The sequence below is a fragment of the Canis lupus genome, chromosome 1, assembly GCF_003254725.2.
Source record: "Canis lupus dingo isolate Sandy chromosome 1, ASM325472v2, whole genome shotgun sequence".
Lineage (NCBI taxonomy): Eukaryota > Metazoa > Chordata > Mammalia > Carnivora > Canidae > Canis > Canis lupus.
In genome coordinates this window covers 19,802,175-19,826,884 of record NC_064243.1, presented here as the reverse complement: position 1 = coordinate 19,826,884, position 24,710 = coordinate 19,802,175, and the positions used below count along the sequence as shown (strand labels likewise).

Below are 24,710 nucleotides of genomic sequence, written 5' to 3'. Positions count from 1 at the left end.
TTTCTCTTGGCTTGTACAATGTGTAGATCGGCATTTTTCTAATGCAAGAGGACATATATACCATTCAAGTGATCTGAGGATCTTTAAGATCTTTTGTTTCAGGTTATATCATAGGTACAGTGTCTGTTCAAACAGTAAGATCTGAAATCCCAGAGCCTGGGGATTAGTGGGTAACTACTCTTTCCCAAATAAGGCAGGTATCTACATATAGAGATTACCCTATGCCCCCACCTGATTTACTATTCTTATAATTCAACTTTTATGTTAACAGTATTAGAGTCCATTTTAAGTTTTAAAGTACTTATAACCCAGTCAGTACTGAAAAGCCGATTATTAACTACATTTTTTGGTACAATGTTATTGTGAAGAGTCAGATTCTAGAGTCTTTATTGAAATTTTGACTCTGCCATTTATTAGCTCTATAACCTGAGTCATAGCCTAACCTCTCATAGTGTAAGTTTCTCAATCTATAAATAAGGGACAATAAATAGTTACTATGAGATTAAGTGAGCTACATAGAGAGAGCATAGACAATCTTGGCTATTATTACGATTAGCAATTGTTATGAGTTGAATTATGTCCCACCAAAAAGATTCATTGACCTCCTAACTCCCTACATTGGAATGTGATTTATTTGGAAATAGAGTCATTGTAGATATATGTGATCATTCTGGATTAGGATGGGCCCTTAATCTAATATGACTGATGTTCTTATAAAAAGGAAGGTATGGAGACCCGCACACAGGGAGGATGCCATGTGATAACAGAGGCAGAGGTTGGAGCGAGGCCACTCAAGCCAAGGAGCACCAAGGTTGGCTGGCTATCACCAGAAGCTGGAAGAGGCAAGAAAGGATTCTATCCAGAGTCTCAGAGAGAGGATGGCCCACATGATGCTTTGATTTTGGACTTCTAGTTTCCAGGACTGTGAGAGAATAAATTTGTTATTTTAGGCCACCTGGTTTGTAATACTTTGTTATGTGGGCCCTAGGAAATTAACATAGTAATACAGTGCAAAAACTTTAAATTTTATAAAACAGAAATTGTACATATATAGATTCTTCTGCTTTTTTCTCTTTTCTCTCTAAAAGTCAACTTTTTCTAAAACTTCTTTGGTTCTTAATATATCTCTTTGTTCTAATTTTATTTTTCTCCCATAACCTTTCTTGGTTTAGGATAGTATGTTAAAAAAAAAAAAAAAACCCACACACACTGGCTTAAAAATATGGTAAAAAAAAAAAAAAGAAAGAAAGAAAAGAAAAAAACAACAACAACAAAGCAATTGCTCAAACAAAAGGCCAAACAACAAACAGGATGAAAACAAGAAATGACCACGTGAGAGGTAAAAGTGATGCTTGCTAAGCCTGAAGGTATGAGAAAAGACTAGCTGAGTAAATAACATGAAGATAAATAGAAGCTGGACATGAAAACTATTATTTAGATGAGTACACAAATGGAACCTTTCCTTGTCCAATTCCAGCTACCCTGTATTTAAGAAGGGAATTTTTATATCATAATTTCTACATGCTGAGTATAGTATAGAAACTAAATTGCTTCTCATTTGTTTTTCAAGATAAGTTCCTAAATTTTGCTCACTTGTTCACTTTGGAAACATTTAGGTTAGTTTTTTGCAAAACAAATCTTAACCCTTTCCTAAGTGAACACACGAGGGTAGAAAGGTACTTTTTCTTCTGTCTCCCCAGGAAAAGTAAATCTGAGCAAGATAGTCTTCTCACAAGGAGAAAAGACAAGGTGGGCCCCTCAAACAAATGAGTGGACTTGACTCTTGGGCTTCCTCCAAGTCCTGTGGTGTCCCTTATTCTTCCAAGTTCCCGGGTTTAGAGTGAGAGTTGGATTCCTCTCTGGGATCTCCCTGGACCACTAGAGGATTTAATCTTAAAATGATGAACTCTAGAGATACATTGTCAAGATAAAATATATGTCTAAACTCTATTATTCTGGTCATGTTGATATTTAATTCAATACGAGTAGTGATTTACTGAAAACATTTGTTTGATTTTCTTCTTTACTTCATACTTTGTTCCTTTCTCTGCCCTTCCCAATGACCTTTATTTTTCAAGTAACATGGAAAAGGTGAGGAGAGTAGTTGAAGAGGAAGAGGAGGCAGGGCCTGCAAATAAAGTAAATGAACCCAGTATTCTGTTATAATTAAAGCAAGCAGCATTAGGTTTTGGGTTATGGAAAAATATCCTGCGATTCTTAGATATAAATACTTGTAAGGTCATGCCTGTTATTACATATGATTAGAGTAGAAAAATCATCCAGGGGTATAGTAACAAAATTTGACTAAGACTGATTATTATCCTTGATGTCCCTGACGTCTTTTTAAAAACTCAAATATGAAGGCAGACCTAAGAATTTAAAAAAGTATAATATATCCCAATATTAACATCTTAACATACAGATAATCAGATATATTATACAAATTTGCCTCAATTTCTGAAATAAATGTGGTATTGGAAACTTTATTATTCACTTAGCAAATACTTACATGGCACTTCCTATGTATCAGGCATTATTTTAAGGACTTTACAAATATTTACTTATTTAATCCTTTTAGCATTTCTATGGATTAGGCACTGTTACCATTAATTAACCCTATTTTAAGATAAGGAAACTGAGTAACAGAAAGTTTAAGAAACTTGCCCAAGGTCACACAGCCAAGGATGGCACTCAAATCCATGTAATCTCCGCCACTGTGCTATAGTACATCTCCTGTTTCTGTTAATTAAACTTTTTATCTGTACTTTTTTAAGTAGAAGAAATCCCATGGTAAATTTGAAATGCAAAAATCCATTTTGTTAAGTGAATTTTTATCCATCAAATTTATCTTGTATGAAAACTTCTTTCTCATAAACTGTTTTCCTTAAAATAAGATCTATATATAATTTCAAATGTCTTTGTAATAAATATAAAATATAAACATATGGAATCTTTCCCTTTGAGGAAAAAAGGATTTTGGTAATCATGTATAACAGACTCCTTTCTACCATAAAAATTCATAGTCTTCTATCTGACGTTTGTGTTAGAAAATTCTAAAATTTCTTCTGCATTTCTATGCTTCATTTGAATGAAGCAATATGTGATAAAAAGTGCTGGCTCTTGGTCTGGCCATTTCTTTAAGAAAGGCAACCTTATCCACAGTTATTTTTTTCCCTGCCCCTCCCAGATTATTTTCCAGTGAAGTAAGGGAGTAATCATGGAAGACTGCCATATGGTAACAGTGAGCCATGTCAAACACACCCACCTAATGGTAAGCAAGCCACCAATGACTAGGTGACTTTCCATTTATGACCTGATAAGGACAAGTACTATCCTAGGTACAGAGAGTGCATGTTGTAACACACAAATTGAGAGCTCACTTTTGAATCCAGGGCAATTCTAACTGGTTTGTAGTGCAAAATCTCAATAGTTACACTTGCAGCCAGATGACAAAGAGATGAAACACACCCAGTCATCTCTGTATATGAGAAACCTTGTCTGGGGAATTTGAAGAAATCGCCAGAATTTCCCTACAGTTTCCAGGTATTTTCTTTTCTATGGAACACACACAGATGCTTTTCTGTTGCTCTTGGACAAAAAGTGCATGTAATGAGAATGTGTCTGCTCCTTTTGTTTCATTCACATGCTATTTTAATGATTGGAAATTTAGTCAGAATTGCTAAGGATTTGTTTGTTGCTGAAAGTGTGCAGGAATAAAAGGGAGAGGTGTCATACACAGAGCTGGAGCAGTTGGTATTGTTCATCCAGTACCAAATTTTTTAGAAGAATCACCTGCCCTCCATGTCTTCCCCTGTACCTCAAATAAACAGCAGCCAACAACCACAAACTCTTATCTCCACTCCCAGAGGACTGTGGGAGTTTGATGACTCAGGTCATCTCAAAGAAAACACTGCATTTTAGAGAACAAGCTGTTTCTTTTAGTTGGAACAACACAGTAGCAAACAATAATACATAATAATAGCAAAGGTAATGCCTTGAGCATATGACCTCACTCCCATTGTGATTTTCCTTCAGGGCTTTCTGGGAGGGTCCCGAGAGCAGATTTCCTGAGCAGCTGTGCAGATTCTCCAGAAAGGCCAATGTCTTTTACTGTCTTTTTTCATGAATGGATCAGCACTGGGAGGGGAACAATTGAGTCATGTGTATCATCTCCAACAATCACAAAGCTTTCACTACAGATTTCAAAGGAATATGTTCCAACCACAATAAGCGCTGAAATGTGAGTACTGAGAAAAAAAAAAAATCACTGGATATTTGAAAGGGTGGTTTCGGGTCTGTAAAAAAGCAGCCACTTTATCAGCTTATAAAGCAAGCTAGTTCTCCAGTGATTTTAGCCCATGACCTGTTACTTTCGACTTTCACCGTTACCTATTCAGAACATGGTTGCTCTGGTTTCAGTAACAGGCTTGAGTTGAGTTGGTTGATTGGATTGGTTGGTTAAGTTGATTGGGCTATGAGCAAGGATGGCTTTCAACTGTTGGAAAGACAACCATTACCAAGAACAGATACACTTCTTCCCTTTTCTGAGGAAATTGATTATTGGGTCAATTGTGGCTGAGAAGTGGGAGATGATTGTTCTTGATGAGCCTGGAAACCCTAGCAATATCAGGACTTCTTGGATAGTGCAGGCCTTTCTACTCCAAGACTTCCAGTACTCTGGGCAAGGTGAGAAGGTCTACATTCCTAGAGTGGCCCACAGTCAGGGTTTTATAGAGTTGGTCCCAATCTGCTCAAATATATGAAGCCTCATCCAGGAAACAGACACAGACACTTTATATGGTCAGTGATTACATATTTATCTGGGAGATAAGCAGAGTCATCTTCATTGACCTAGGGGACCCATTTAAAAGAGCATGATTGTGTGAATTGGTCTGGATCTTCCTGGGTTTTCCCAGGAAGCAGACATTGAGATGGAGGTTAGCATGTAAGAGTTTATAGAGAATACTTCTGTGATCAACACCCAGAGAAGGAGAGGTAAGGAAGCAGGATTTAGAAGAAGTTGGAGGTTGTGATGCAATTTCAGTGTAGACTCCAGCCAATCCTATGGGAGGATGGGAAGACCTTTCTCACATTTGAATAAGGGGTCAGGCTTTCACATGCCACCACCCATCAATCTGTCAGTTGATGTGGCCCACCCTTAGATGAGGTGTAAGCTTGGGCTAAGTGACTCTCTTCAGCAGATGCAATATATATATATAGGGATTGAGACTTGAGAGCTATCTGTCAGAAGTGCTCCCAGTATCCAGGGAGTAAGTCCTTCATTTGTAAGGGGGAGGCTAAATGGAATATTAGCCTATCACACGAGGAGGCCATTTCCATATATGGCCCTTCCAGTAGAAATTTCTGAGATGACAGACATACTCTATCTGCATATTATCTGCACTAATACAGTAACCTTGGTTACTGTATGGTTATTAAGCACTTAAAATGTGATGATAGTGGATATTGAAAAACTAAACTTTTAGTTTTATTCAATTTCAAGTAATTCAATTTTTAAATTGATGCATAATTCACATATCATAAAATTCACCCTTGTAAAGTGTATAATTAAATGGCTTTTAATATATTCGCAAAGTTGTGCAACCATAATGACCCTTCAATTTTAGAACATTTTTAGCACCCGAAAAAGAAATTCCATACTCACTAGCAGTCAATCCCATTCCTGCCTTTCCTCAGCTCCTGGCAAACACTAATATATTTTCTGTCCCAATGCATTTGACTGGCCTCATAGAACAAATAAGCAAGTTTTCTCTCCTCTTATTTTTTTGAAGAGTCTAGGAAGGATTGGTTTTAATTGTTTCTTTAACTGTTTATGATAGAATCCACTGGTGAAGACATCTGCTCCTGAGCTTTTCTTTTTGGAAAAAATTTCAATTACTGATCCAATCTCTTTACTTGTTGTAAATCTATTTATGTTTACCTCCTGAGTCAGTTTCACTAATGTGTATTTTTCTAGGAATTATCTATATTTTTTAGGTTATCTCAGTTGATGGCATATATTTGTTCATATCATCACCTTAAAATTCTTTTTTTTTTTTTGTAAGGCTGATAGTAATGTCTCTTCTTTCATTCCTGATGTTAATAATTGGATCTGTGCTCTTTTTTCCTCAGCCAGTCTAGCAAAAAGCTTGTCAGCTTTTTTGATCTTTTCGAATAACCAAGAAATGGTTTTGTATTTTTTCTCTTTTGTTTTTCTATTCTCATTTTATTTATTTCCTCTCTATTCTTTATTATTTTCTTCTTTTTCCTTGTTTAACTTTAGCTTGTTGTTCTTTTCCTAGTTTCTTAAGGGAGAAGTGTAGGTTACTGATTTGAGATCTTTCTTCTTCTTTATATAGGCATTTACAGTGATAAATTTACCTCCAAGTATTGCTCTAAATATCTGCCTTAAATTTGATATGTTGTGTTTTCATTATCTCAAAGTATATTTGTATTTCTTTTATGAATTCTTTGATTCATTGATTATTTAAAAGTTTGTTGTTTAATTTCCATACACTTTTGAATTTCCCAAGTTTTCTTCTGTTGTTGATTCCTAATTTCATTCTATTGTAGTCTGACATTGTACTTTGTGTGATTTCAATCTTTTAAACTTGTTGAGACTTGTTTTATGACTGAATATGTTGTAATATTCCATGTACATTTGAAAAGAACATTTTTTCTGCTCTCATTGAGTGTTCTATAGATGTATCTTAGTCAATTTATATTGTTTTTCAAGTTTTGTATTTCCTCAATGATCTCCTGTCTAGGTTACTAAAGTCTCAAATCATTATTATTGCTGAAATGTCGATTTCCTCCTTCAATTCTGTCAGTTTTTGCTTCATACATTTCAACTTATTTGTATCCTTGAATCTGAATTTTGTCTCCTATAGAGAGCATTTAGCTGGATCATTAAAAAATAATAACAATAATTTCTGGGGGTGCCTGGGTGGCTCAGTTGGTTGAACATCCAACTCTTGATTTTAGCTCAGGTCTTAATCTCAGGGTCATGATTTCAAAATCATTTCTGGCAGTCTCTGTCTTTTGATTGAAGTGTTTAATCCATTTACATTTAGTGTAATTACTGATAAAGTATAATTTATGTCTGCCATTTGCTATCTTTTTTGTATGTACACTATAAATTGTTTGCTTACTACTTTATCACTGGCTTCCTTTGTGTTAAATGTATATTTTCTAGTGTGCCATTTTTATTCTCTTGGTTCTTTTCTTTTTATAACTTAAAATGTTTTATGATTGCCCTGGAGATTAGAACTAACATCTTAATTTTTAAAAAGATTTTATTTATTTGTTTGACACACAGAGAGAGAGAGCACAAGTATGGGGAGTGGTAGGCAAAGGGAGAGGGAGAAGCAGGCTCCTGTTTACACAGAGTGAGGGAGCCTGGTATGGGGCCTGATCCCAGGACCCTGGGACCATGAACTGAGATACAGGAAGATGCTTAGCCAACTGAGCCACCCAGGCACCCCTTAACATCTTAATTTATAACAGTTTAGGTTGAATTAATATCTACTTAATTTTTAATACTATGCAAAAACTTTGTTCCTATGTAGCCCTGTTCCCTTCCTATTCTTTTGTGTTATAATGGCCTTACAAATTACATTCTTATAGTACATGCTTATCAGCATAGATTCATCATTATTGCTTTATGCAGTTGCCTTTAAATCACAGGAGAAATAAAAAATTTAAAAATCAGAAGAAAAATAGAGTTACAAGCAAAAAATATCTTAATACTATTTTTTATATTTACCTATGTACTTACCTTTACCAGTCTTTATTTCTTCATGTGGATGTGAGTTCCTGCATATAAGCCATATTTCCTGTTTCTTTACATGTCTCATATTTTTTTTGTTGAAATTTGAACATTTTAAATCATGTGGTAACTCTGGAAATCAGATTTAAACCCACTGCAGGATTTGTTGTTGTTGCCTTTTGTTTGTTTAGTGGTTTTCCTGAATGAATTCTGTAAGTCTGCATTATTTGTCACTGTGACCACGAAAGTGTCTGCTTGATTACATTAGTAGTCAGCTAATGTTTGTACAGAGATTCCTTAAATGCCTGGAACCAATAAGTCTCCTAGGCTTTATTGAGAGACTCTGTGTGGGTGTCGGAGCATGCCTTCTAATATTTGGGCAGACAGTTTATAACTGCTTTAGCCTGTACTTCCTGCTTGCACAGAGCTTTAGGGTCAGCGAAAGTTGAGAATTTAGGGCTTTCTCAAGTCTTTTCTGGGCATGTGCACAGCTCTGGTCTTATGTACAACCATATAGATTAGATTCCCAGAAATATATTAGAGCTTTACAAAGCATCCTATGGATATATTCTTTTCCAGCTTTCCCTTAATTTTTTTTTCTCAGTTTTATTTTTTGTTTTTTCCTCAAATTGTTAGTGTTGCCTTAGGCAGGTGTGCTATTAAACAATTGCCACTGATTGTTTTCAACAGATAACTCCTGTTTTTATTGATGAAGCTGTGAGAGTCAGGTCAAATAAAGGCAGTCCCTGCAAGTGGAGCTTGCAGGTATTTTGTGGGAGCTTCAAATCTGGTGTTTTGGGGGAGCTTCAAATCTATTCTTCTCCTTCCAGTGGATGTTAGACTGCTGTTTTCAAAACTACTACATTTGCAAGGTTATTTTTTTTTTTATGGCTACTGCATAGCTGAGAGAGAAGGATTGGAATTGGGTCATTTAAAATGCTACAAAGCTAGTTATTCTTAGCAAGAACTAGTATTTTCTTTGTATCAATACCTCTCAGATTATTGCAAGTCTTTGGTTAATTTCCAGAGTTCTAAGATGGTAATTTTGACCATTTTTTCCCAATGTTCATGTTGCTTTTATGATGGGGGGGGGGGATTAGATTTTCAGAGGTCCTATTCCATTCTTGCTGGTGTCACTCCATGAGATTACTCTCTGCTGCGCTGTCCAGTTTAGATCTAGAGACTTTGGTGAAGACTTGACCTCCATAGAGTGGATGTGAGTAGTGAAGACTCAAACAGAGAGATGTAGTAAGCCTTGAATGATATCCAAGTTGAAGTTACATTAATCTCAACATTAAAGAGTGTCTTATTCTTCTTTTCAAAGAATAACTGCTTCCCTTAGCGGGGGATAGAGGGACAAATGAGTTCTGAGTAAGAGTTGGCATCTATAGATGAACAGAAGTCTTCAGTTTTGGCTCACAAAATAAGCATCCTTGCTAGTAGGTGTGCATTGTTTGGGCATTTGTCTGGACTCTCTCATACTTAGGACACCAGAAAGGATTCCTAAATATTTATCTAAATCACATCCTTATTAATAAAGTACTTATTTGGGTTTTCTGGGTGGGAAAGTGGAGATCCATACTGTGTGCAAACAGTCCTATTGGCAAATGCTGTTGGTGGTAGCCCCAAAAGAAGTATAGGATGGCATTTCCCAGACAACAGAGGCATCACGGATAGAGAGCCAGTAGAGTACCTATGAACAATGATTAGTGATAGACAGCTCCTTGTTGTAGTTTGATTTGGATGTTTTTTTCTTCCTACCACAGGAGCTACCCAGGACCATGTTTATTTACTTAGGACTCTGCTTGGATTGGATAGCCTTCGGTCATTGCAACTTCAAGGCCTGGTTTACAAAGTTGCCTTAGTTTATTATGATGATTTGGTAGAGAAACAAATGCTCACTACTACCAATTCCACACTGATGCATAATGACTCTTGGTAGCTGAGCGTGGGGTACTCTGGGGGACAATACAAAGTGAGGTTAGTCAGTTCCTCTTATACTACTGGGCCATGGCTGTTTCTGGACTGGGTGTTCCAGTCCAGATCAGTCTAGGCCTGATCCTCAGGCTGTTTCTTCACTATTAGGTGCTACAAAGGATGAAGCATTTGCTCTGAGGGCACCAGCAGGAAGTGGACTAGAGAAGTTGATGGCATGAGTTTCTTTCTCGCACTTACCTTCTAGCCAGGAGCTGAGAATAAGTACCAAACCTTGCTTCACAGAAAATTTCAGAGGAAAGGGTAAGGTTTGGTGTATAGGGTGGGACAGGATTTGTTACATGGGCTGTAACATGTGTTCTTTATAGTAGTTAGGACAACAGACCAGCCCCATACGACAATCTTCTTTCCTGTTAGGAACTTACTGTGAACTCTGAGCAATTAATTTGTTCCTGTGTAAAGCTGCAATATTAGGAAGAAGCTGGGCAGTCTGATGGGTTTTCCCTCATCTCTCAGGGCAATGGAGTAGGAAGAAATGGGGCTGGGGGCTGGGTAAGTACATTTGGAAGACTAGAATGGCTAGCTGTGCTGACTGGGCTCTGAGGAATGTGAACCTTACTTCTAACATTGTGATTATATGGCACAGCATTAGTTGTAAGGCCACTGGGGAAAGGGATTTAGGACCTAAGGCCTCAAGTATGATTTGCTGTTTGGGTTGAGGCCTGGCCAGCAGTGGCGCTATGGGCCAGAGGCTATCCAAAAAAAAAAAAAAAAAAAAAAAAATAATAATAATAATAATAATAATAATAATAATTAATTAAAAAAAATACAGCTCTCACCAGATCTGTGGCTGATGCTAGAATGGGGACTCTGTGGAGACAGGAAATTTAGTTGGGAGTTGAAGTTGAGAAGCTCAAGCAGAGCATACATTGGATTTCTGATATTAGTTGGAGGGCCTAAATAAGGAAGCTAAATATGAGGGCAGGAACATAAAGTAGAAACTCTATCTGTGCTTAGAATGGTTAGCGTTTACTGAGCATGCCTGCAGTGGTGGGAGATGTTCCAGGCACCAGGGAGGTGTTCTAGTAACTCATTTAATTCTTACCACGACTTCAGGATGTAAGGACAACTGCTCCCATCTTCTTCTAGATGGGGAGACTGAGGCAGGGCTAGTAAATGGTAAAACCAGGATGCTACCTCTGGAAGTCTGGGTCCATGGCTTGAATTCTTGACCACTATTCTGTTGCCGCTCCTGATGCATCTTGCCTTTGGATTTCATGTGCATACTTCAAGATTACAATGAGTGATTTCAGTCAGGGCTGGAGTAGGCTAGCAGCACCGGCATACAATGACATGCAGAAAAAAATAGAACTTTTGGAATTTGATTAGGCAGGGTGAGGTGATCTGGTACTGGGAGAAATGGGATCTCATGGTCCTAGAAAGGATGAGATCCAAGGTACAAATGAAAAGGTTAACTGAGGCAAGGAGAAGGGATAAGACACTCATTGAGACCCAGAAATGGGTCTTGTTGGCTCTTATGGATCCAAGTGATGTTCATGTCTCTCATTTCTTTCACTTATGTATCAATCACTTCCATTCATGAAGTTGTTCTTGGTGACTTCTGGGGTCATCCATTTTAGATTTGATTCTACTGCAGTCTCACTGAGATTTGTTGTTGTTGTTGTTTTTTTAACCTGTAAAATGGGATGAGAATTGAATAAAAAATTTCATTTGTAGGGCCTGGCAATGCACCCAGCCGACCCAAGACTCTGAATTAATGTCTGTTTGCTCTCTTGAGTCATCCCTCTGATCTTTCCCCATCTTACCTACCAGTACATAATAGGTATCTGGCACATATTTGATGATTGCTTAAGTTAAGCCTCGTCTTACATAAATGTGCATAGTCCTGTAGGCTCAACTAAGGAAACTGAGCCAGTGTCCCTTCATCACCTTCCATCCTGGAACAACTGCTAACGGGTGCATCAGAAGCAAAGTCAGCCTCTGCGTTGACAGATGCACAGTTTGCATGAGCTTCAGCCGCAGTGTGAGCCCTAGAAACCCAAGATGACAATTAGAAAAAAGAACAAACAACTCCAGAGGAAAGGTGTCCTTAAAAGTGGTGAGCAGCAGAGTAAACAAGCAAACGGCTGTGAAGGAATCAATCATTCAATCACCACTGATGGCCTGCCCTGTCCAGGGGGATATTATCTGTTGGATGCAGCTGTGGAAAGGTGATCTCAAGACCTGTTTTGGATTCCCAGGCCTGTCTCAGATCTTTCTGTTGTCTTAAGAAAAATCAGTTCACTGCCTTTTGGCTTTCAGTTTCATTAATAACAGCCCCCTGTTGTTGAGTACTTACTATGTGCCAGGTATGGTTTGATTTTAGTGATAGCCCTAGAGGGTAGGTAATATTAATTATTCCAATGTTACCTATGAGGAAACCTAGTCACATGGAGGTTAAGCACCTTGCCCAAAGATGGGACTCAGGTCTGGACCGCTTAGTTGCAGAGTCCACATGCATAAACACTAAGCTTGACTATTTCTCATATTCTAGAAGGATGAGTAAAACTGTTCACAAAATTAGTGAAGCAAATTTGCTATTAAATGTGTGGAATCACGTTTGGATTTCTTGTTTTTAAAGGCTGAACAGTGTTACAGTTGTAATATGTCAGATGTGGAATAACTTCCTCAACTGCTTCTAACTGAAAGCATGGTCTTGATGCACTTCAGTCTGTTAGATGAAGTGACCTAATATTTCTTTAATGCTATCTTGCAAATTATGAGTCAGGGATTCATTATGACCATACATTGCTCATCTTGAGCTGGCAAGCACCCAGAACAGTTTTATGAATTCTCACAAGGCTAGAAGCTAATGGAGCCAGCCCTGCAACTACCCAGGAGAACACGAAAGCTTCAAGACGAGGTACAACACCAGTGCACACCTGCATGTCATCAGTGAAGTCATTAACTGAGCAGACAAGAACAGCCTGCCATCATGTCTGCTTATTGTCAACACTGAAGAGGTATTGACAGTGTTGAGACAGGTTGTCACTGGAGGGAACTGAGACCGAATCAACAACCAGCAGAACATCCATTCCAATGGAACCTGTTCCTCGAGGTGCTACGTCAAAACAAAATGTATGGGCTACATCCATGGGCAATGCTCCAAGCTGCCTGCTCAGCCCCAAAGGCTGTGAGTTCTGTATACAGCAGGTAAAGTATTGCACAGCTACATTGGTGAAGAAATGACTACTGAACTGAGTTCAAACTCAGAATGTAAGTGGAGCCAGGATCTATTTTTCCAAGGCGTAACTGAATTTTATTCCTCTCCTACACACAAATAGGAGCCACTAAAAAGTGGTATCACAGTCTTGCTGGAAGAGCAGCCCTTCTCTTTTCATTGAAAGCATAAGAATTTGCCCCATTTTTGGAGGAGGCCAAGCCTCACTTGCAGGAAGATTGCATTCATTATGTGAACATATTGGTAAGAAATGAATCCTAAGTGAAACACCAACATTCTTAGCGACATAAGTGACTTGGTATATTCTAGAATAGTAATGAAAACTATGAATCCATGGCATCTGAGAATTCAAGTTATGTGGAAGAAGGAAGGAAAAGTAGGATTCATTTCAAACACCGGACAAAGTGAGATATGAGGAAACAGAGAGAGATAGAGAAAGAGAGGGACGGAGGGAATATATGTGCGCGCGTGTGTGTGTGTGTGCGTGCGCGCACACATGTTCCATCTTTGCCTGAAATTTGTTCCGCATTTGCTTGGAGTCCCAGTTGCATAGGGGGATCCATTGTGGATGAGCCTGTTCCAGGTATCATGGAAAATAGTTCCCTCCTCCATTGTTTGGAATTACGACTCTGCCCGTGGTGGAGAGAAACTTTTAAACACAATTACACTATCAAGATGTACAGTGAGTGAGTCAAAGGCCTGGATCAGCTTGGCCTGAGACGATAGAATCAGAGGTAGGTCATAAATCTCCAGCTGTGTTAGAGTGTTTGCCATGATGCAGTGGCCCTGGTTGTGACAATATCCCTGCAGGGGTGATGGATGAGCCTTACTGACATCAGAACAGGCGGGAATATTACAAGGAATATTAACAAGAATCTTGATGAAAGAGTCTCAGCAATTAAGTCCATGGGAGAGCTTTAATCCAAGTCATAAAAGACATTGTAGACTGGAGATATCTTTCCATTTGACCAATTCAAAAAGCAGGCCATACATGGACTGGTAACCTCAAAGTATTGCTAATAAGTCCATGACATATTGTATTATTAGAATTAAAACTTGAGCTTTTTTTTTTTCCCAAATAATTGGGTGACTGGATGAGGATTTTACAAATTCCAGTCAATTGCTGCTTGCTTTCACTTAACTGTGTATCACCACCATTCGTAAAGCTGTCATTGATGATAATCTTTTAGAGAACAGGGATTAGTTTGTTTGTAGAATCTGTTTGATGTCTAGGGAAGGGTTAGTCCAAGTGAAGTTAAATGGCACCTGAGGCAATGGTGGATAATGTCTTAATGTCTTATAACGGTGTCCTGGTTCACCCCTCCCTTCCTCTCGTCAGCTTTGCTCTCCCTTCTTGTCTGTCCCTCATCTCCTCTTCTTCCCTCTTTTCTCCCCTCTCTCCCTCTTGTTGGTTTCCTATCTCTCCTCACTTTCCTCGACTTTATTCAGTCTTCCCTGCTGAGTCTTCCTTACACCTGACTGCCTGTCAGGCTCCTGTGGGCATCACTTTGTGTCTCTGGTATCATTCCGAGCTAAGGTTATGACTGAGCTTTTAATGGTACTGAATATCCTCATGTAGACAGATTCATGGGATGAGGAACTTATACTCTCTGCAGTGCTGATCACTCGACATGAGGCTAAGGCAGGATGAGAGTCACCACCCTAGATGGTAGCCACCCACATGGGAATGGTGGCAAGATATTGGAAGAGTGAACTGCTGAGCTGCTAAAGGTAAGAATGTCTAAAAGACACATGGAGGCTATGTCCTAGGGTCCATGTTTTTTTCTTGGAATGAAGAAGACATTTCAACCCCAAACTCAGTCTGAAAGCCACTTGCCAATAATAAAAACAATATAAGACCCCCCATTTTACATCTTCTGTAGCTAGCAGAACATATTGCACAGGAACAGAGCACAGAGGCAACTGGTGATACCTATGAGAGAGAGCTCCAGTTAGAGAAAGAGAGATGTGGCAGAGCTGCGGCACTATGCAAGCAGAAGTAGAAATAACTGAGGGCAGGCTTTTGGAATATGTTTTGGAAGAAGCCAACCTTTTTAACGCTATCTGTAAAAAACTGTACTTGTGTCAATATTGGGCAATTGAAGGAGCAGAGGATGCAATGTAATAAGGAGTCTGACCGGTGAAAATGGCATCCCAGCATGGACCTCTGCATGACGAAACAGAAAGGAGCACATAGAAGAAGCTGGATGAGTCAGAGGAAGAGAAATTCAAGTCCTGGTCGGAACAATGGTGATTCTCCATTAGATTCTGATAATTTCTTAATGATACTAAATTAGAAATTCATATCCAATCCCCAATCTGGGTCACTTGTAGTTTTATGTATATACTTATGCTTAAGACTATTCAAGAGCAGATCTTCTCAAACTTGGCTACATTTGGAAAACACCCAGGAAGCTCTTGATGCCCAGGTCCCACCTCAGTATAATGAAACAGAATATCTGGAAGTGTTGCCTGGTCTTCCATATTAAAAAAAAAAAAAAAAAAGTTTCCAGGCGGTTCATCAAGATTGTGAACTACTACTCTAGAGTAAAGAGTGTTTTAATTTCATTTCATCTTCTGGGTTCAGAGCTCTTCAATAAAACTTTTGTTGTTTTCATAAAGTGCCGAGTTGAGCAACCCTTTCCAAAGTGGGTTTCTTAGAGTGCCAGTCCTTTGAGATGTTGGAGAAAAATAGAGGATTCTTTGGTCAAGAAGTCTGGGAATTCAGGGCACCTGGATGCCTCAGTCAGTTAAGTGTCTGACTCCTGATTTCAGCTCAGGTCATAATCTCAGGGCCGTGAGATCGAGCCCCAAGTCAGGCTCTGTGCTGGGCGTGGAGCCTACTGAAGCCTATCTCCCTCTTCATCTACCTTCCCCATCCATCCTCAACCCCCACTAAAGAAAAGAAGTCTGGGAAGGCCCATAATGCTCGTTAGCATGTTAGAAACTTTGGGAACTCCTGCAATACAGAAATCTATCTAATTTCTTACTTCTCAACCTCTCCACAGTCTCCCAGAATAGACAAAACAAGGAAGCCCTCCAGTCACAGCTTAGAGTTGATTGGTTTGGATGGCGATTTAGCCAGGTGGCCAGAGTTTGCCTTCCAGCTCAGCAACTTACTAGTTCTGTTGGGGCAACTGACTTGCTCCCCATGTGCTTTGGTTTCCTCATCGGTAAAACAGAGAAGATAACATTTTGAGTTTTGATGAGTTTTTTTAAAAAGCACAGGGAGAGCATTGATGGAACAATTACCAATATTAAAAATTGGAAAGCACTCTATAATTTTATCACCTTTCCAGTTTCCTGTTAGCCACAATCACTTCAGTGTCCCACTGACAGTTCAGTCTCAGCAAGATTGAACAGTTATTTGTTTCTCATTGAAACAAATGATGTCTTTTTTTTCTCTAGGACTATCATTCTTATGGTCCCTGGTGGTCTCCAAACCTACATGTCATCTGTAAATTCTTTCCATTCCTTGCAGCTCACATTTAATCTGATTGCTGCCTTCTTGGTACTGTTCACAGTGAATGACCATCTACCCTTCACTTTCTTTCTTTCTTTTTTTAAAGATTTTATTTATCTATTTGACAAAGAGAGATAGAGGACACAAGCAGGGGGGGTGGCAGGCAGAGGGAAAGGGAAAAACAGGCTCCCTGCTGAGCAAGGAGCCTGACCCGACCTTGATCCCAGGACCCTGGGATCATGACCTGAGCTGAAGGCAGATGTTTAACCGACTGAGCCGCCCAGGCATCTCTACCCTTCACTTTCTATTCCTGGTGCTCTTCTCCTAAAATCAGGAATTCTTCTAAACCTGGACTATTGGAATAGCCTCCCTTTGTTTTCTTTCTTCCAATATATCCAGTTCAGTAGTAGCAGGTTAATCTAATAAAAAAATCCATTTGAAGATATTATTTCCGACTAAGAGTTTCCCTGTTGACTCCCCAGATAATTATTACTAATTATTATCACCAGTAATAGGTAAATAATTATTACTAAGGTTTATTGAATACTCTCTATGTGCCAAGTTCCAGACCAGGCATTGAGTGTACAAAGACAGCAGGACAGGCTTCATCTTCATGACTTGACAGGGGAGTAAGCAGACAAATAAACAACTGCTCTACAATGGGCAATGCTGGAATTTTACTACATACTATGTGATTGTGTGTAAACATGGATGACAGAGAGTCTGTGTATGAGTGTATGTGTATAGCTTATTTCCCCCGGAGTAGGAAGACTTTGAAAATGTATCACTTAGTTGAATTCTTACCCAATACCTGGTTGCAGGTGAGTAGGAGTGCTAGGTCATCCTGAACTCATTTCTCCTTTCCATTTGAGTCCCAACATACCCAGCTTAACTGAGATCTCAGTAATCTTCCCCCACACAAATCCAATTATTTTACTCACCATTTTCTAAATATGCCTTGCCTGCATACAGACCTTTGCTCATTCCATTTTGTCTGTGGTTGATGCGCCCTCTTCCACTCTCATATTTACCAGTCATTTTTTTTTCAAAACACGTTTGTTATGCCCTACTAACATCTGCATATTTTGTGTACTGATATGCACCCTAAGGCAAGATTCATTAAGGCAATGAAGGCGGATAATATCTACTATTAAATTGTGCACATCTATGTCAGTGGGGCAGTGCATTTGTCTATAGTTAACAGAGACTGAAAAGTAACAGCTGAGACATGGTTTATTTTTCACATAGAAAGGAAATCCAAAGGTTGGCAGTCTATAACTGGCATAGTCAACAGATACCTTGGCTCATTCTATGGTTCTTTGTCTGTAGTGTTAAAGGAAAGCCTTTATTCTCATGCTGAGAAAATGGCTGCCATAGCTCCAGCCATCAAGTTTGAGTTTCCACATATAAAGAAGGAAGAAAAAAAAAAAAAAAAGAAGGAAGAGAGAAAAGGTCAGAAGAAACTCACCAGCTTGGTCAAACCCCTTTAAAGAACTTTCTGAGAAGCCCCAAATACCAGAAGTTGTCTTAGGTCTAGGCTTTAAAAAGCCCACACTGACCCTTCTCTGGATGTGCCGTCTGCATTAAGGATTTTTTAATCCACTAGGCCAAAAGAAATGCCCACCCAAAGCCCACCCACTCCTTCTAGACAGTGCTCTGAGTGCCCTGGAATTCTAGCCAAAAGGGACCTGAGCCCACTTCTAGGTCTGTATGGGCCTCTCTATGGTCTATCCTCCTGTGGGTAGAATATGCCACTGGTGTGCATGACCACAGGCCTGGGTGTTGACTGAGGGAGACTGTATGTGGGAGGCGGGTGAGCAGAACTATAAATGGAGCTTGGGTATGAAGACTGGAGTGTCCACATGCAAGGACTTACTAAGTCCCCTTGCTGTGTGGGCTGTAGCTGAGGGTAGAAAAAGCATGTGAATAGGCCATCTAGACCGACTCTCGCCCTAGTTTGGAACTTGAAAGAGGCCACGTATCCCAGGTCTTCCAGATATCATGAAGGTACACTTTTATTTAGCAGTTAGGTAGCTCATTTTATAATATTTAAATACTTAGACATCTACTATGCAGACCATTTGTACTTTGTGCCCATCCCAGACATGGGAATTTGCTACTTCTTGATCACCACATTTTCAAAGGAGGCTGGGAGACGTAGTTCTCTAAATTGGAAGATGAATAGAATGGGTATGGGATTTGGGGTCGACAGCCAGCAACCGATGCCGTGTGTGTTTGTGAGGGATGTTGGAAGGAAAGATGTCTTTGCCTTTTCCCGAAAGCATTAACAATTGCATCCCTATTGCAATAAATTGCAAATATGGAAACTGAGAGTTTATAGAAGAAAATGTGTAGATAATTTTTAGAGCACACAATTTGGCATCAGGCCTTATGTTAACACAAAGGCAAAGGTGAAGGTGAATAAGTTTGCAGAGTCCCCCTGGCAGGTGCTGGGTGTGTGGAAATGCAGAACTGGAGGTCTCGAGAGAACTGGCAGTGCTGTGGCTCCTGGAGGGGTAACCCAGGACACCCCAGGGGTGAGAGCTGAGATGTTCCGTTGGCAGCATCCGTGGGCTCAGAAGAGGCATGAAGGGTGATAAGAGGATGTTGAGGATTAGGGAGGAAGCCCAATCTTGAAAGAAGCCTGGATAATTTAACTGAGTAGATACTTCCCTGTTGAACATTCTCCTCAGTGGTTGGAGTTGCTCATGAGCAAAGTATTTTAAATAGAGGCTATAATAGATCCAGAAGGGAATATTTAATGTGGTTTTGAATAGTTAGCGTGTAATAAATTTCTTCCTGTCTGTTGGTCCCTTGGGTAATGAATGTTAACAAAAACAACCCAAAAAGATATATAATCTGCACACATTAGTGATTAATGTTTGTGATCTCTGAACACAATGTTAGGATTCACAGAGAAGAACATATTTCTTGAAAAACCGGATGCTTCCAGTGCTTGCGATCTTTAATAGAAATGTTCTAAGTAAGAAAGACAATCTTTCTTTGTACTTCTTTGGTGAGGAAAACCGAAATGCAAAGTGTCAACAAAGGCATGGGTATTGGATAAGTGGAAAAGCTGAGTGTCTAGAGTAAAGATGTGCTTCTTGCATGAATAACTTCCGAACAATCTGCTGAAGGAGTGATTTTGTATCAAGCTGAAACCCCAAACCAGCATCATTTTAATTTGCCAAGCACCTGTGAAAGAATACAGCTGCAAGGCCATGGGAAAACAATAGGAACTGTGACAGTTCATTAATATAAACCAGCAACTAGATTTATTTGGAAAAGTCATTGATATTGAATTACCCTGGAGGATGCAGTGACATTCCTGAAGCAGGCCAGCAAGCAGCTAACTAAGATTATAGATGTGTGCACATCATTTGAAACCGAACAGTAATTTGGTAACTATTACGATTTATTGTGTATGTCAAACAGAATAACAAATGTGTAAAGAGCCATGATTGCTTTAGGAAAGTTAGGTTTGTGTTGTATTCAGTTGTTTGGCTTTTTGCATGCAAGGTTATTTTGTTCTGGAAAATCAAGATAATGGTGTTGCCTCTACAATGATTACTCGTGTGTATATATGCATAGAGGGAAAATATGAAAATACACATTCTTGTCTAACAACTCCGAGCCTTAATATAATGCTGATAAGAAACTAAAGAAGTTGTTTATTGCAATCAAGTCATTGCCGTCTTGTGTCGGCGGTGACTACAAATATTTTACGTATGATAACTCATAAGCAATCTGGCTTGCATAAAATGAAAGGTATCAACAGATCTGGAAGCAGAGAAATAGATCTGCTAACCACTCACTTTTATTGCAAACAGTAAAATGTAACTCTAGAAAATGGGAGGAAAGCAAGATTCTTTCGTATACTTGAAGCATCTGGGAAAATCTCAGTGTCTGGCCCAAACGCACAAGCCTGTCCATTGAACTTACTCCCAGCCATGAGACAGGCAACATTAGCCAATAACGTAGGAGCAAATGAAGAGAATGCCCCCATGCCTCTTAAGGTTTCCTCTTTGAATGCAAAGGAAGCACCAGGGTCCTTCAGCGCATTTCCTTCGATGCTTTTCTTAAGCCTTCCACCATCAGTAGTGAGTATCCATGTCATACTGTTAGAACCACTGGAAACTGACGGACTTGCACTGTTGGTCGTCAGCAGCTAGCTTGTAGAGACCACTGAAGGCTTGCTGAGGGGGTAGCAGCGAGTAAGGACACCGTAACAGCCTTGCCAACCCCTGGGGCCTGGGTTTTTATGAGCCCCCTGGAAAGGTGGTCATGGTACACTGGTGTTGGCAAGGGATGTGCGGAACGTAGCGGATGTGTGCGTGTAATCTGCTACTGGGAGGGAAGGAGTTTATAGACCAAGAGCAACTCACTGGTCCCTTCAAGTATTGTCTTCCTTCTTAAGATACTCTCTTTTTTTTTCTCACATGAAATAATAAAAATGATCTCATATCCAGGAAAGATCTGATTTGAGACAGAAAAATCCAGGATTTAGGAGAGGCAATCCATTTAGAGACGGTTTAAATGTATGATTCTAAATGATGGGTCATGTATTACATTACTGGTGCTACACGGTTCTTACTTTTAGCATTACTCTCATTCCTCTTTCAAATCCTCTGATTCTAAAAGACTTTTCGAGTGTTTGGAGTTGCAAACTACATTACGTGATGAGAGAACGTCCAAGGCTCGTTCCCATTTTGTGAAATTCTCTAATGGCACTACTTAAAAACACAACTTTCCAAACAAACACTACAGTTTTTGTTTTGTTGTTTGGTTTTCCCATCATGATTGAAAAGCATTCTGAAAATACGAGGAATTATAAAATTCTCCAGGTTCCCCTGTAACAAGAGTGATAACGCGTTCGAAACAAAGGCAAGTCACATAGTAAGTGGAAGATGTGGAATTTCCCATGAAGCTTTAGCCACCACATCGACTTTAGTCTGTCCAAACAACTAGACAATGTGTGGAAGTGAATTGTAGCAACTGCCGTGCTAGTTGAGCCCTACGCCTTTTACGTGGAGCAAAATCCATGGCTAGCTCATGTGTGACAATGCAAGTCCCAGAAAGCAAATTTCTGCTTACGATTGTTGACAAGTGTTTGAGGAAAGAAAACAGAGGCTGGAACCTAGAAACGCAGAAACCAGATTTGATGTATGGACATGTTCTATTTAGATATTGCCTGTAAAATGGTTGGCAGCATTTAAAGTTGGGACTTAACACATTCAAAGTTGGATTTGCAACTCGAAAAATTAAAAGATATGATATCTGGGCTCATGATCCCTGATTGCATACTGGCGGTGGGGGAAGGAACACTATTTCTCGGGTGCAGCAGAGGTTCTCTGTTAATCTTTCCAGGTGACTCTCCATGCCTGCTGCTTCCAGCTATTCACACGTGCTACTGGAACCGAGATAATCTGTTTGGTTTATTCTATTCTTTTTTAAGATTTTTTATTTATTTATTCATGAGAGACACAGAGAGAGAGAGAGGCAGAGACACAGGCAGAGGGAGAAGCAGGCTCCATGCAGGGAGCCCGATATGGGACTCGATCCCGGGACTCCAGGATCACGCCGTGGGCCAAAGGCAGGCGCCAAACCACTGAGCCACCCAGGGATCCCGTTTGGTTTATTCTAAACCTCACCTCTCCAAAGACGGCCCAGTGCCCTTAGCAACCCCAGCTACATATTCACAAGGCCCAATGCAAGAATTCAAAAACGGAACCTACTGTTCAGAATTATTCAGAATTTCAAGATGAAGAGAATAGAGAATTAAGCCACTTGTGGGGCCCTTATAATCGGGGGGCTTTGTGTGACCGCATGCAGCCAGCCCAGGGCCTAAGAATAGCTCTGCATCCAGGGGCTACGTTTGGCTTCACTCTGATCACTCAAGAACTGTGTTGGATGCTTCTCCTGATAGATAAAAAGTGCTCAAAGATTTCTGAAAGAACTCACTACCCTCGAAGGAACTGCAACAGGCAAATAAATTCCCAGAACCTCCAAGTAAGAGAGATGTCGTAAAGCCTTTGCTTATTTGTTTGTAGAAAGTTCTAAAAGTGAAGGTGAATCAAACCTAAGTGTTTTTAAATGATAAGACTAGTACCGATGAATGGGTGAAAATTCAGTGGTGTAAAAACATGAAAAAATGTTTCATTCCTTCTCAGAGCTTCAAACTCCCATCCAAGTTGCTTCTTATATATCCTGTTACAGATCAGTTTTTACATATCCTTCTAGAAATTTTCTACATGCATTCATTTGACACAAATGAGAGCATACTATATTTAATACCTGAACCTAAAAAAAGTTTTTTAATGTAACTTAGAGAACATTCTGCTACCACTACATGAAACTTATCCTAATCTCAACTACTGCGTACTAGTCCATTTCATGGCTACCTAAGTTTGCTTAATCAAATCTGAAAAAAAATGATCACATGGTTTCCATTATTTTTGTTTGTTCCTTTATTTTACTGGTACACGTTGCCACTGTATTCTTTGCCCAGGATGCTGTCTGCCCAGAGGTTTGCATGGTCCCCTTTTCCCCTTAATTTGGGCTCTTGTTCAAATGGCACCTTCTTGGAGCACATCTCCCCCTGCCGTTCTCCTTCCTCTTCATTTCATACCACTTCTCACTCTCTGAAATTAAACGAAATATTTGCTTATTTGTTCAGATAAGTTGCATGGGGGCAAGGTTTTGCCCTCTTTGTTCACTATTTCATCCATCCTAGGGATACCCTTGCTTTGTCACATGTGGGGAGTCAAGAAATCATCATTTAATAGGTGAGTGAAAGCTTTACATACGTGTTTTCCCCTTTGGATGAAGGAAAACATGCTGGTGATGCAAAGTCCAAGTCCCTGTGCACATCATTTTTTTTTTTAATCGGTAGCTACAACTCGCTTTACCAAAGGTTGCACCAATTTATTCTTCTGCTAGCATTCTGGTTTCCTCTCACTGTAGTTAACGTCATTTTTAGAAATACTTCTCTGTCTTCAGCAAGTTGGCTTTTTTTTTTTTTCATTTCTTTAAGTATAACATGTATTTATGTGCGGAGCTGGTATTCTCTCATATAAAATTCGGGAGGAGGGGGATAAGAAGGTACAGAAAAGCCTGGTAAAATTATCGGCTTCCTTTCTATAGAATGCTCCACGAACTACTTGCACCCATCTGCGCGTTTCATGCTGTCGCACTTGCACGGTGGCTGTCCCACCAGCCTGGTGAATGCCTGTCACCACCCTTCTCATTCTTTACTCAAGGACTTGCTCAGAAGTCATTAAGACTCTAAGCCCCTTCTCCCATCTGACCCAGTAAGAAATACCCCCCGTTGGTCAGGTCGGTGCCCCAGGGACTTAGCCTGCCTCACATCCAGCCAGTGGAAGGCAAGCCTGACCCTTCCATGGGACAATCTGGTCCTGGTGTCCAGGGAAAGTCTCAGATCTGTGACTCCTCCACACCTGAATGTGTGTTCCCGTGATGCCACAGGACAGCATCTGGGGCCAAGGGGCTCCTTCTCCCTTCAGAGGAGCCAGGCCCTCACTCCACTCTTCCTGGAGTGTCCCGGCCTGACCTGGCCCTCGGTGGCTGCGGGTGCTCTGCGATAAGCAGAGCAAATACGGTAGCAGGCCGGGCCCCCAGTCGCCGCCCCCAAGGCTCCAGGGCAGGAGGAGTGTTTTCAGCCCACCTGGGGCTTTTGCCAGTACTTTATCTGTGTCCCCCATATCTCCTCAAAGTATGAGCAAACAGAAGCACAGTGCTTTATCAGGAGTTGTAATTCCTTACATCTCTCTTATCACCTGAGATTACCCAATCCTGCCAGAGCTGTAGGGATCTGCGCACAGGATAACAGGACCCTTCTGGTAGCAAGTGGTCTTATCAACCCCGCAGCACTCGAAGGGTTGGAGGAGGCTTTCATTGCCACCCTGGTATTTTTCCGGATACACTTGCAACTTTCCTAAAAGGCCTGGATTTATGACATGGGTTGTCTTTAGGAGACGTCGGGCCCTAAAAGTGGATGGCATTTGCATCTGGAGCAAGGAAATGCAAATCGCTGTGATGTAGGAGGTGTCCCCTGTTTCAGACTCCGATATGGTCTCGTTTCCTTCTCCCCTCTGCTCTGTCAGGGACACCGGTGACGTTTTATAAGTGAGGAAACTGAAGCTCAGGGCAGGGGCAGGATTCCTCCAGAGTCACAGAGCTCTAAGTATTGGAGCATGAGCTTGACCCCCGGAATACTGCAGACTCTAAGGCTTAGTGTACCCACTGTGCTGGGGGGGCTGAACCCTTGATTCCGCCTGGAGACT

General features: G+C 40.2%; 1 long non-coding RNA gene across 2 annotated transcripts in view; it reads left to right on the top strand.

The window, feature by feature from the left end:
• Positions 1 to 3,370: 3,370 nt before the first annotated feature.
• LOC118352326 (uncharacterized) overlaps positions 3,371 to 24,710 on the top strand; it is a 38,814-nt gene continuing 17,474 nt past the window's right edge. The window contains exons 1-2 of one of the 2 annotated variants that reach the window (XR_007411980.1): positions 3,371 to 3,543; positions 4,036 to 4,240. This is a non-coding gene — a long non-coding RNA (uncharacterized LOC118352326). The remainder of the gene's footprint in view (positions 3,544 to 4,035; positions 4,241 to 24,710) is intronic. The other variant, XR_004809277.2, reaches the window with a different exon arrangement.